The following is a 12,894-nucleotide window of genomic DNA, read 5'->3' as shown; positions in this document are numbered from 1 at the left end:
CTATTTCCTTCAGGATTACCCCTTTGCAAGGCAGGTCTGGAAGGAGATGCAGTGGTTGCTGTCGAGGTTCATCCCAAGCAGCTCCGTAACACTGGACTCTGTGCTCTACGGGCTGTTCCCAGGGACACACACCGAGACAGACATCATCTGCTGCTGGAGGGCCATCAACTCGGTGAAAGATGCACTTTGGTCTTACCAAAACTTGCTGGTCTTCCAGAGCAAGGCGTTGTCCACGTCTGCGTGTTGCAGACTGGCGCAATGCAAGATCCAGGAGTTCGTGCTGAGGGACGCACTAAAAATCGGTGCAGTCGCCGCAAAGGCACGATGGAGAAGAGCCACAGTTTAAAGCCCTTCCGCCACGGTAAACCCAGGGGCTTGAATCAGTATAAAACTCCCCTCGGGCTGTACTTGTAAACTTTTTGTAAACATAGAGCACCATGTACTGAAAACACCTGTGTTGTGCCATGTATAATGAAAGTCTCTGCACTGTTTAGTAACTTGTAAAGAAATGTAAATGTATTCCCATCCGTTCCGTGTACTGCTTTCATCTGCATAGTGCTACATGTAACGTGATTCTTGATCAGTATTGAAATGTATCCTGGAATGTAATGTAAACCTGATCTCATCTGCTCCATGTAATACCCTTATTTGCACAGTACTACATGCAACCTGATTTACAGATTGTACTGAACTGTACCTTGAAATGAAATGCACGCTAGTGCATTGTATGGAACTGCTGTCGGCATCCAAATGAATTGTATGGAATTGCTGACCGCAAGGTACTGAACTATTTTCCAACGTATTGTGAAAATTTTAGATGAATAAAGTATATTTTTGAAATGAAAAAAAGATTCTCCCAGGACGAGGCTAGCCCATTGCACTTGGGGTGTGCTGTCGCCTGCGATGTCCCCAAATGCGGGATACTCGACTTCAAAATTTGTGGTAGTGGGGGACTGCGTTCGCGCTCTCCCCTGGCTTTACAATTAAAATCAGAATTTCAATTTGTAAACTAAACATTTGCTCATCAATCTCACATTCTGCTTCAATTACAGCTCTAATTTATTTCCAACAGAGGGAGCTACAAAATTGCCCTTCATCTCCTACATCTTTTTCTTCTACAGTCCCCCGGAGCCCACCATCACTTCTTTCCACACTGATATCACTTCCAAGGTCACACATCACACCAATGCGGGATCACCTGCACCACCTTTAAAACTCACCAGTCAGTCTATTCAAATGGCCCGATAAGGCATACCAACGCTCACATTCATTTCATCTCCACACACACATTTATATTCATCTCTGCAGCTACCAAATTCCACATTTTACACAAAAAAATCAACAAGTATTCACACTTGCAACTCACACCACAACCAAAAACATTTACAAAGCAGCATTTACCTCATGAGTACTTTGATGGCTGCAAATCGCTATGCAGTCGTCAAAGGCACCATATAAATGCACCTCTTTCCATTTCCACAACATTTTCAATCTTATTAACTTCCAATAGGACCTCATCATCATCATCATCATAGGCAGTCCCTCGGAATCGAGGAAAACTTGCTTCCACTCCTGAAGTGAGTTCTTTGGTGGCTGAACAGTCCAATACGAGAGCCACAGACTCTGTCACAGGTGGGACAGATAGTCGTTGAGGGAAGGGATGGGTGGGACTGGCCTTCTGGCTCGGGCCAAGCACCAACTGGAGAGAAGAGGAAATCTGCATGTCGACCGACCAAGGGGCGGACCAGAATGTCCACCAAGCTGCCAAACTGGCGACACAAAAGATTGAAGGTCTCGGCAGAAACACAAGCCGAAAGGACGAAGCTGAAAACCGGATGGTGGCAAACCGAGCGGCGAACCAGGGAGTTCAAAACACCATTCGAGTGACTGCTAAGAAGGTGGAAGGACAGACGCCAATTGACCGGTCCCTCTTCATCAAGAAAATCCTGTTTGAATCGTGCGGCATGAAAATTGCAGATGTCTTCGCCTTGCAGGACATTCCGGAGAGAGGTTACTTTGATGTAACCTTCAGAAACATCACCCAATGCCTAAAATTCCTGAAGGCATTGAAGGAGATGGCTGAACCACTGCGGCCAATGGTGACTGCAGAACCCTTTCATCACAGAGGAAGTGCACTATCACAGTGCATATGTACAACCCCCACATCCTAGTCATTGATATGCTGACATTCCTCGGCAAGTATGTCGATGGGGCAGGCAACAGTGTGGACGTGAACGACTGGTATGGGATTTGGACCAGCAAGCGCCACATCCACGTCATTTTGAAAGCGGACGCCAATGAAACCATCCTGCACCCCTCCTCCAGCTTTGCCATCGGAGGAAGTCGGGGCTACTTGGTGTATGTCGGACAACCCAATGTGTGTCGGACCTGCGGGAAAGCAGGCCACGTGGCGACAAGCTGCAAAGCAGTCATCTGCCGCAACTGCAAGAAGGAGGGACACCAGACAAAGGACTGCAAAGAGAGCCACTGCTGCAATCACCAGTTGGACCATGCCTGTCCACCTGTCCTTCGTGGAAACGTTTTTCAGAAAAAAAACCTTTGACCACAAGGCCATAAAGCAGTGGTTGGCACGTAAGGTCCTGGACATCCTACCGAAGGAGGAGAGGGTGGATTCTATTGGGTGCTTCCCCGAGCAGACTGTCAAACTCGTTTGGGAGAACGTCTCATTGCCAGAGCTTTCACCCAAGTACCAAGACTTAGCTTGGTTGGCGGTGAGGCGGGCCCAACCCGTCAGATCCTTCAAGCACAGCCGGCATCTCAGCAGCATGGCACGCTGCCCCCGAATCAGCTGTGGGGCGGATGAGACTGTCACCCACCTCCTTCAGGATTGTGCCTTTGCAAGACAGGTCTGGAAAGAGATGCAGTGGTTGCTGTCGAGGTTCATCCCAACCAGCTCCCTAACACAGAACTCTGTGCTCTACGGACTGTTCCCAGGGACACACGCCGAGACAGACATCACCTGCTGCTGGAGGGCCATCAACTCGGTGAAAGACGCACTTTGGTCTTTCCGAAACTTGCTGGTCTTCCAGAGCAAGGAGATGTCCACGGCTGTGTGTTGCAGACTGGCGCAATGCAAGATCCAGGAGTACGTGTTGAGGGACGCACTAAAGATTGGTGCAGTTGCCGCAAAGGCACGGTGGGGAAGAGCCACAGTTTAAGGCCCTACTGCCACAGTAAACCCAGGGGCTGGAATCGGTATTAAATTCCTCTCAGGCTGTACTTGTAAACCTGTTTGTATACATAGAGCACCATGATCTGAAAACACCTGCGTTGTGCCATGTATAATGCAAGTTCAACACTGTTTAGTAATGTATCTTGGAAAGAAATGTAACTGTATTCTCATCCGTTTCATGTACCGTATAGTGCCACATGTAACTTAATTTGATGACTGTATCACAATGTATCCTGGATTGTACTGAATTGCACCTTGAAATATAAAGCATGCAAATGTATTGAATGGAACTGCCGTCAGCATCCAAATGTACTGAACTGTTTTCCAATGCATCGTGCAAATTTTTAGACGAAAAAATGTTGAAACAAAAAAAAAATCTGTTCTTATCAGTTTAATATCTGGGGACCATATATTAAATTGATTTTTGGAACAGGGAGATGGAATAGGGGCTTGCTCCGTCCACTCCACGCATCGACCCGGTATTGCAGTGTCTCTGGGAACGGTGCACCTCCCTTTTGGGAGAATTTCAAAATTAAAAGCAGATTCATTAAAAACATCTCGTTTTTTCTTCCTTTTATGCCACACTCATTTTACTTGCCATTATTGCTTGCACATCTCAATTTTTAACTCACTTTATCATTTCTATATCAGACAATTTAACAAAAAAAACAAACACCATTTCCAAACACAACGCACTCATAGCTACACCCAAACACAGCCTGCTGCACATTCGCTCTCAAATTTGGAAAAACACAACATGCTTATTACATGCATGACAAAGCTCTGCTGCCACTCTCATCTGACAAATAGCAACACAGCCCAAATACCAACACACTTCCCCCCACACACCAACAATTACTTTGCACATTCTCTCGCAAAACCCGCTCTCGCTGCTCCCAACCAGTCTTTCAGCTCCAGCTTTTGCCTTAGCAAACTTTAAACCAGCCACATGTGTGCTGCTCTGAAAAATACAAGGACCAGTAAAACAATGGGCTTAAAGCTGACACAGTTTATAGAACTCGTCAGAAACCTGCAAAACCATAAGATGATTGACACTGTTCAAATGCTTCAAAGGTCAAATGCTCAACAATGAAAATTAGCCATCACTGCTCCCACCTAAAAACTTATGCATCCAGCTTGCAAACAAGGAAACTGGAAAACAACAAAAGGGATAAGGAACTTCAAGCAATTTAAGCTGCAGCCAGCCAGCACAAAGGGAGGCAGGGTAGAAGGAAATAAAACAACAATTAACCCAAAACTAGGCCAAACTGCAAGGCAACACCAATGTGGTCGGGTGTTGATGCCCTCTGTCCTGTGCAGTATCCTGTGCTGATTGCGGAGAAGGTTGCTGGTGTTGTTGTTGGTGCTGCCGGTGTGCTTGGTGACGCGAGTGTCGGGGCTGATCGTGGTCGGATTCTGAGGAGCAAGGTGAGAGAGCATAAAGCACACCCATGCTGATGTAATAGATGGCAGGTGAAGTAGAGATGACAGAAGCGATCTGTCAATGGTGGCAGAGGTAATGAGCTCAGACTGGATGGAGACTCATGTAAAGACTTTCAGCATTTCTGAATCTCCCTACTGGAAATGCAGTTTAGAGAAGGGAACATTTCTCAATTGGCTGGGAGCTTTGACGTGACATTTGAAGCTGTCAACTCATCAACTGATTCAATGGCCAGTGACCTCCCGCCTCAGCTTCACAGACGAGCACTAAGCACAGCGGTGATACCGGTGGGCGACCTGTCCAATTCAAAAAGCGGGAGGAAAAGCATTGTGAAGTGGCTGTAAACAAGCCACTAATGATTTGAATTGGGTCCCCCGCCACTGCCAGTCAGGTCTGCTCAGCGCTGGCAGACCCGACATCGGGAAATGCAAGTGTGCGCGTTTTGACAGCGGATTCCCGGCTTGCTGTCAATCATTTTAAAGTTCATAACTAAACCACCACCCATCCTGTCCACTAAACAATGGCAAAATTGCAGCCCATGATTCTATATAGGACAAGTTCCCACATTCAAAAACGGAAAGGAAACCACAAAGGCAGCTGCTGACCTTGCCGAGTAGAATGCGGCGACATGGCGCACCGGCGGCAGGAGAAGTGACCTGTGGCGAGTAGCAACCTACGAAGGAAAGGAGAGCACGGTCAAGCAGCTGTAAACCCTTTTTCTTCTTTTCTCTTTTACAATTTCCCACCCCAGAGAGGCGAAGCTGCATGTTCCCAGAGGCACTGCAATACCAGGTCGATGTGTGGAGTAGACAGAGCAAGCCACTGTTCCATCTCCCAGATCCAAAAAACAGTTTCATTTTTGTTCCCCAGATAAGAAGATAAGAAATAGCAGGAGTAGGCCATTCGACCCCTCGAACCAGCTCCGACATTCAATAAGATCATGGCTGATCTTTTACCTCAACTCCACTTTCCTGCACTATCCCCATATCCCTCGCTTCCCTTAATATCCAAAAATCCATTGATCTCTACCTTGAATATACTCAATGACTGAGCCTCCACAGCCCTCTGGGGTAGACAATTCCGAAGATACACCACCCTCTGAGTGAAGATATTTCTCCTCACGCAATCGTAAATGGTCGACCCCTTATTCGGAGACTGTGAGCCCTGGGTCTAGACTCCCGAGGCAGGGAAAACATCCCCCCTGCATCTACCCTGTCAAGCCCTGTAAGAATTTTGTAATGTTCAGCGAGATCACCTCTCATTCTTCTAAACTTTAGAGAAATAGGTCTAGTCTACTCAATCTCTCCTCATAGGACAATTTTCACCACCGCCACTCCCCCCCGCCCCACCCCCATCCCCCATCCGAGGAATCAGTCTGGCAAACATCCGTTGCCCTCCCTGGAACGTGCTACCAAAGGAAGTGGTTGAGGCAAATACCTTAGATGCTTTCAAAAGAAAAGTAGATGAGAAGGGAATAGAAAGATGTTCTGAAAGGCTGAGATGAGGCAGAATGGGAGGAGACTCGTGTGGGGTAGAAACACCAGCACAGACTAGTTGGGCCAAATGGCCCGTTTCTGTGCTATGTAATTCTATGTAATCAAAACAAAGGGGAGAGCTTGGAAAATAAACACAAAGCAGAAGTATCAGTAGAATCATCTTAAAAAATGAGATGAAGTAAGCTGGGAGGAGGCTCGTGTGAAGCATAAATGCCGTCAAAGACTTGTTGGGCTGAATGGCCTGTTTCCGTGCTGTAAAATTTTCTGTAGATGATTTTTACATACAGCAATAGAAAGAAGCATTGAAAAAAATGAAAGATTTTAACAAAACAGGAAGTACATGTGAAAAGCTACAGCACTGAGAGGTGCACCCAAGGAAGAATGGAGGGGTCTTTTATCAAAAGCTGTGCAAGAAATGTATTCGTGTTTTAAATAGCACTGCTGAATGGTCCTTCCTGCCAGTTAGTGCCACAAGTTACTCTCTCTCCTCACGAATTTACTGCCCTCCCTTAACTTCTCCTTCCATATAAAACACACCTACCCATAATCATTGCCACTCCGTTGACCATGCCATCTCACGAGGTCTCTCTACCACTATCGTTTTAATTACCGATATGGCTTTACTTGTTTCTCTCTCCACTCACATTCCCGTTCCCCCTCTCATCCGCACTTCCTTCTGCGTCCGCCACCTGAAAAAAGCTCGGACATGTCTATTTGCAACACCAAAGATCTGATTGGTCCCCTTGGATGACAAGACCTAATTGCTGATTGATCCTCTTAGAGAACAAAACACACCCAGCTGTTTCTCTGGAATGTGTAATTAGATCCTTCCTGCCAATGTAATCAGTGACTTTGCAAAGTTTAATTAGAGCTATTCTGAGTGCCTACTCCAGACAGAACAGCGCTCACTTGGAACAGACAGGGCTCACCCTCGCGGGTTAAGATTTTCTCCCACCACCCAAATAAGGTTCTGACTAACCCCGCCCCCTGCCCAAGTTCCTGACCTCCTACCCTCCCACCCAGGTTTCCACCGGGTTCATGATCTGCCCCCAACAATTTTTGGTCCTTACCCTCGCCCATAAACGGTGTATTGTGTGCGTGGGTCACGGATTGTTCACAGGATTATTGGGTGTGAAGACATGAGTGACAGTTTCATGACTTCTAGATTTCGTCCAGTCCAATAATGTCACTTGCCACACACGCACATCTGAATCACGTTCTCGCTCTCATTTCCGCCCCCGCCCGCATTTTAAACCTGGATCACTCTTTTGCCCACTCACTTCGCCTGTCTATGTCCGTTTGCAGATTTTCTGTGTCCTCCTCACACATTGCTTTTCCTCCCATCTTTGTATCATCAGCAAACCTGGCTACGTTACACTCAGTCCCTTCTTCTAAGTCGTTAATATAGATTGTAAATAGTTGGGGTCCCAGCACTGATCCCTGCGGAACCCCACTAGTTACTGATTGCCAACCTGAGAATGAACCATTTATTCCGACTCTCTGTTTTCTGTTAGTTAGCCAATCCTCTATCCATGCCAATATATGACCCAACCCCGTCAACTTTTATCTTGTGCAGTAACCTTTTATATGGCACCTTGCCGAATGCCTTCTGGAAATCCAAACACAACACATTCACTGGTTCCCCTTTATCCACCCTGTTCGTTACATCCTCAAAGAATTCCAGCAAATTTGTCAAACATGACTTCCCCTTCATAAATCCATGCTGACTCTGCCTGACCGAATTATGATTTTCCAAATGTCCGACTACTACTTCTTTAATAATAGACTACAACATTTTCCCAACCACAGATATTAGGCTAACTGGTCTATAGTTTCCTGCTTTCTATCTGCCTCCTTTTTTAAATAGGGGCGTTACATTTGCAGTTTTCCAGTCTGCTGGGACCTCCCCAGAATCCAGGGAATTTTGGTAAATTACAACCAGTGCATCCACTATCCCTGCCATTACTTCTCATAAGACCCTAGGATGCAAGCCATCAAGTCCCATTATCTCAGTGATTGTGATTGTGTTAAGTTCCATCCCCTAAACCCCATAGCTCCCTGACTGTCCACTGTTGGGCTCTTGCTTACTCTTTTTGGTTGTTTGGGTTTTCCTCATTCTACTATTTGTTATACCTCGGCTGCTGTGGCTTTGTGTGTCGTCCTGGACACTGGTGCCTTGCTCCAATTTTATTCCAGTTATTGGTTTGACGTTCTCCTTTTTGGGTTAGGGTCTTTTTAGTTTGGGGTCGTTGGTTAGAGTTAGGGAGTTATGATTTTAGTTTTGGGGATTGTGGTTAGGGTTGATGTTGGGGTTAGGGTGTTGTGGGTTGGTTATTCAGTATTATTTTAGCTTTTAGGGGTCCGGTTGGGGTTAGGGTTGTGGGTTAGAGTTCGGTTTGGGGTGGGGTGGTATTGGGTTCGGAAGAGTTATTGTTTTTGGGGGGGGCGGTTTTGTTTAAAAATGGTTATGTGGGTTGTTGGTTCCCTGTTAATTGTATTTTTTAGATGTACTAATAATATTATTGATGTTCTGATTTTTTGTATTTATTAATATTCTAGGTGTTCTACGTTGGGGTATCCGTTGGGGAGTTATTGTTATTGTTAAAGCCTTTTAAAAAGCCTGTCGAATCCGTCTTTTGGACCCGGAAACTGTTTTCAGGCAGAATGCAGATTCGTCACAGCGTGGTGTGGCCGTGGCTTCCGATTTGATGAAATGAACAATTTGTGAATTTACTGGTTATGTTTTGTTGTGTTGGGTGGGTTTATTACGGTTATTTGCTGCTGGAGAAAGGAAATGTTGTTTATTTATCGGGATTGTGGCGAGAGGTGGCTTGCCGCTGTTTGTTGTGGCCGTCTGTGCTGCCGAGATTGTCGATTTTAAAAAATCAATGTATTTTAATTTTCCGGGCTGTACCTTGTTGCGGGGTACTGGTTTGGTTGTGTGGGAAGTCTCCTTCATTTTTGTGGCTTTTGGTGAGCGTCTGGGCCGTCCGATTCGTTGTTAGTCTTTTTGGGGCCTGGTGCCGATTCAAAGCCTCGGGCTGGATTTGAGTTGTGGCCGAGGGGGTTGGTTTGAACGGAGATCTTGTTCCCGTGAAGGAATTCATCTTCAGTTTTTTGAGCTGGTTTAACTTAAATCGTTGTTATATTATTTTGGGAGGGTTAATTTGTGCACACTGATGTCCTGATTTTTATTTTTGACATTTCAATTTTGTTATTTTTTGTTCTTGAATTATTTAAACAGAAAAGTTGTTATTTTTTGGTGAGAATTATTTTAATGATTGATTCGTTTGTAGGGTGGGGAGTGGGACTGTTCTTTTAATCGTTGAGGGTACCCGTGGGTTGATTAGGATCCGTGCTGTGTCGGGGGACCGCGTTGGGTCTGGGTGGGGGAAATTTAAGAAGACACTTCTTTATAACTTGTTTTTTTAGATTATCTTTTTAAATTTTGTGTGCCAGTATTGGTTTGGCGGTAATAATTATCTAGTGGGTGAGGAGGGGTTTATGGAGGATTTTGAGATGCCTACCTTCCACTAGATCAGTCGAGACGAGAATTTTCGGAAAGAGAAGAAATGATTTAAACCTGTTGCTTCGCTCATTAATGAGGTGTTAACGGTTTGCTTTGTCTTGTGTTATGGTTCTTATTTCTTCTTCTGGTGTGTTGTCTCTGTGTGGTCAGTTGTCTTCCCTGTTTGTTAGGTAGAAATGTGGAGATCTGCCCTCTTTTTGTTCGTGTTTGTGTGTAATGTGTGATGCCTCACCTGGTTGAATGTCCATGGTTTTGGGTTGGGATTTTTTTGTGCGGGGTGAAATGTTTTGATTTCCTGCCCATTTGTTTCTTTCTTTTAAGTCTTGTATCCCCTTTTTTCCTTACTTCCTGTAAATTTTTGTCTTTTGGTTTTACTAAATTTTTGAAAAATTTGTTCAAAAACATGTTTTTTATTTTGTTTTGTTATAGTTTGGGGGTTAGTTCTGTTATGTTTTTGTTATTATCTCTTTGTTCAATCCAGTTTTTTGTTTTATTCCAGGTTTGGTTCCCTGGATATACACAAGAACACAAGAAATAGGAGCAGGAGTAGGCCATATGAGGCCATAGGAGTAGTCCATAATACGATAATGGCTGAACCGATCATGGACTCAAGTCCACTTTCCTGCCCGCTCCCCATAACCCCTTATTCCCTTATCGTTTAAGAAACTGTCTATTTCTGTCTTAAATTTATTCAATGTCCCAGCTTCCACAACTCTCTGATGCAGCAAATTCCACAGATTTATAACCCTCTGTCTCCCCATCTCAGTTTTAAATAGGCGGCCCCTTATTCGAAGATTATGCCCTCTAGTTCTAGTCTACCCAATCAGTGGAAACATCCTCTCTGCATCCACCTTGTCAAGCCCCCTCATCATTTTATACGTTTCGATAAGATCACCTCTCATTCTTCTGAATTCCAATGAATAGAGGCACATCCTACTCAACCTTTCCTCATAAGTCAACCCCCTCATCTCTGGAATCAACCTAGTGAACCTTCTCCGAACTGCCTCCAAAGCAAGTATAACCTTTCGTAAATATGGAAATCAAAACTGCACGCAGTATTGCAGGTGTGGCCTCACCAATACCTTGTATAGCTGTTGCAAGACTTCGCTGCTTTTATACTCCATCCCCTTTGCAATAAAGCCAAGATTCCATTGGCCTTCCTAATCACTTGCTGTATCTGCATACTATCCTTTTGTGTTTCATGCACAAGTACCCCCAGATCCCGCTGTGCTGCAACACTTTGCAATCTTTCTCCATTTAAATAATAATTTGCTCTTTGATTTCTTTCTGCCAATGTGCATAACCTCACACTTTCCAACATTATACTCCATCTGCCAAATTTTTACCCACTCATTGAGCCTGTCTATGTCCTTTTGCAGATTTATTGTATCCTCCTCACACATTGCTTTTCCTCCCATCTTTGTATCGTCAGCAAACATGGCTACGTTACACTCCGTCCCTTCTTCCAAGTCGTTAATATAGATGGTAAATAGTTGGGGTCCCTGGGGTCCCAGCACTGATCCCTGCAGCATCCCACTAGTTACTGATTGCCAACCAAATAAACCATTTATCCCGACTGTGTTTTCTGTGAGTTAGCCAATCCTCTACCCATGCTAATGTCGTGAGCTTTTATCTTGTGCAGTAACCTTTTCTGGTCCACGTCTCTGAGCCATACAGGAGGGCGGGGTATCACTATAGCATAAGATATCTTATCACATAAGATTGGTACCAGATTTGAGGGCCTGATCTTCGAATACTCCCTTCCTCAGGTGGTCGAAGGCTGCGCTGGCACACAGGAGGTGGTGTTAACATAGAAAATAGGTGCAGGAGCAGGCCATTCAGCCCTTCGAGCCTGCACTGCCATTCAATAAGATCATGGCTGATCATTCAACCTCAGTACCCCTTTCCTGCTTTCTCTCTATACCCTTTGATCCTTTTGGCCATAAGGGCCATATCTAACTCCCTTTTGAATATATCTAACGAACTGGCGTCAACAACTTTCTTCAGTAAAGAATTCCACAGGTTAACCACTCTCTGAGTGAAGAAGTTTCTCCTCATCTCGGTCCTAAATGGCTTACCCCTTTCTTAAACTGTGACCCTGGTTCTGGAACTCCCCAGCAACGGGAACATTCTTCCTGTCTCTAACCTGTCCATTCCCGTCAGAATTTTATTTGTTTCTGTGAGATACCCTCTCATTCTTCTAAACTCAAGCCCAGTTGGTCCAGTCTCTCCTCATATGTCAGTCCTGCCCCTGCAGTACAGACTCACACGAGGCACATACTGAAGTCAAGGTCACTCAGGACCTGCACCTTTAATACACAGCTCTCGAATGCCACACTTGCTTGAGACCAGTCCTTACATACCTGTCTGGGACAGGTATCCAGTGTCTCCTGCAAGTGCACCCCTGGTGGTAAGGTAAGCTTGTGGTTACAGGTCATGTATAGCATGGATAAGATACAGTTATGTACAGTAGTGTGAGATACATGACATCACCCTCTCCCAAGATCTTATTGTCTTTATAGGTTCAGTCTCTCAGGTGGTCTACGCTCTCGCGTGGAGCGTCTTAGTTGTGGTTCAGTTGTTTGCCTTGGAGCCTGTTTTTCTTTCGATGTGATTGCTGGTATCTCGCCTGGGCTGTCTGTTTCGTTCAGTATGACTGTTGGTGTCTCGCCTGGGCTGTCTGTTGGGATTGCCGTTTCCTCAGGTTGTTCCCTCTGTGTGTCCACCAGGTGTGGTGCGAGTTCCACATTGTAGTCTGCTTCTGGTTCAGCAGTGTTGTTGGTAAATCTACTTTTGACTTGGTCTACATGCCTCCAGCAGGTTTGGCCATTGTCCATTTGTATCACCAGTAGCCTGTTTCCTTCCTTGCCTGTTACTGTCCCTGCAAGCCATTTGGGACCCCTGCCATAGTTTAGCACAAACACTTTGTCCCCTATCTCATTCCACCTCCCCCTCGAATTTCGGTCATGGTACTCAGTTAGCTTACGGCGTTTTGCCTCAACGATTTCATGCATGTCTGGGAGGATTAATGAGAGCCTTGTCTTTAAGGTCCGTTTCATCAATAGTTGCGCGAGGGGGGATCTCAGTCAATGAATGTGGACGAGATCTGTATGCCAGCAGCAGTCACGACAGGCGGCCCTGCAGCGTGGGACCTTGGATTTTGAGCATGCCTTGTTTAATGATCTGCACTGCTCGCTCCGCCTGGCCGTTGGAGGCCGGCTTGAACGGTGCCGTC

At 45.5% G+C, this 12,894-nt stretch overlaps 2 non-coding genes across 2 annotated transcripts; both read left to right on the top strand.

Moving 5' to 3' along the window:
- The first annotated feature begins 808 nt into the window (after nucleotides 1-808).
- Nucleotides 809-974, top strand: LOC139274410 (U1 spliceosomal RNA). Its single transcript, XR_011595469.1, has one exon. It is a non-coding gene; the product is annotated as a U1 spliceosomal RNA (small nuclear RNA).
- A 2,535-nt stretch (nucleotides 975-3,509) lies between these two features.
- On the top strand, nucleotides 3,510-3,706 carry LOC139274240 (U2 spliceosomal RNA). The gene has a single exon (XR_011595434.1). It is a non-coding gene; the product is annotated as a U2 spliceosomal RNA (small nuclear RNA).
- Nucleotides 3,707-12,894: the final 9,188 nt, after the last annotated feature.

This window comes from Pristiophorus japonicus, chromosome 9 (assembly GCF_044704955.1).
Source record: "Pristiophorus japonicus isolate sPriJap1 chromosome 9, sPriJap1.hap1, whole genome shotgun sequence".
In the NCBI taxonomy this organism is placed as follows: Eukaryota; Metazoa; Chordata; class Chondrichthyes; family Pristiophoridae; genus Pristiophorus; species Pristiophorus japonicus.
This window is presented reverse-complemented; position numbering and strand designations above follow the sequence as displayed.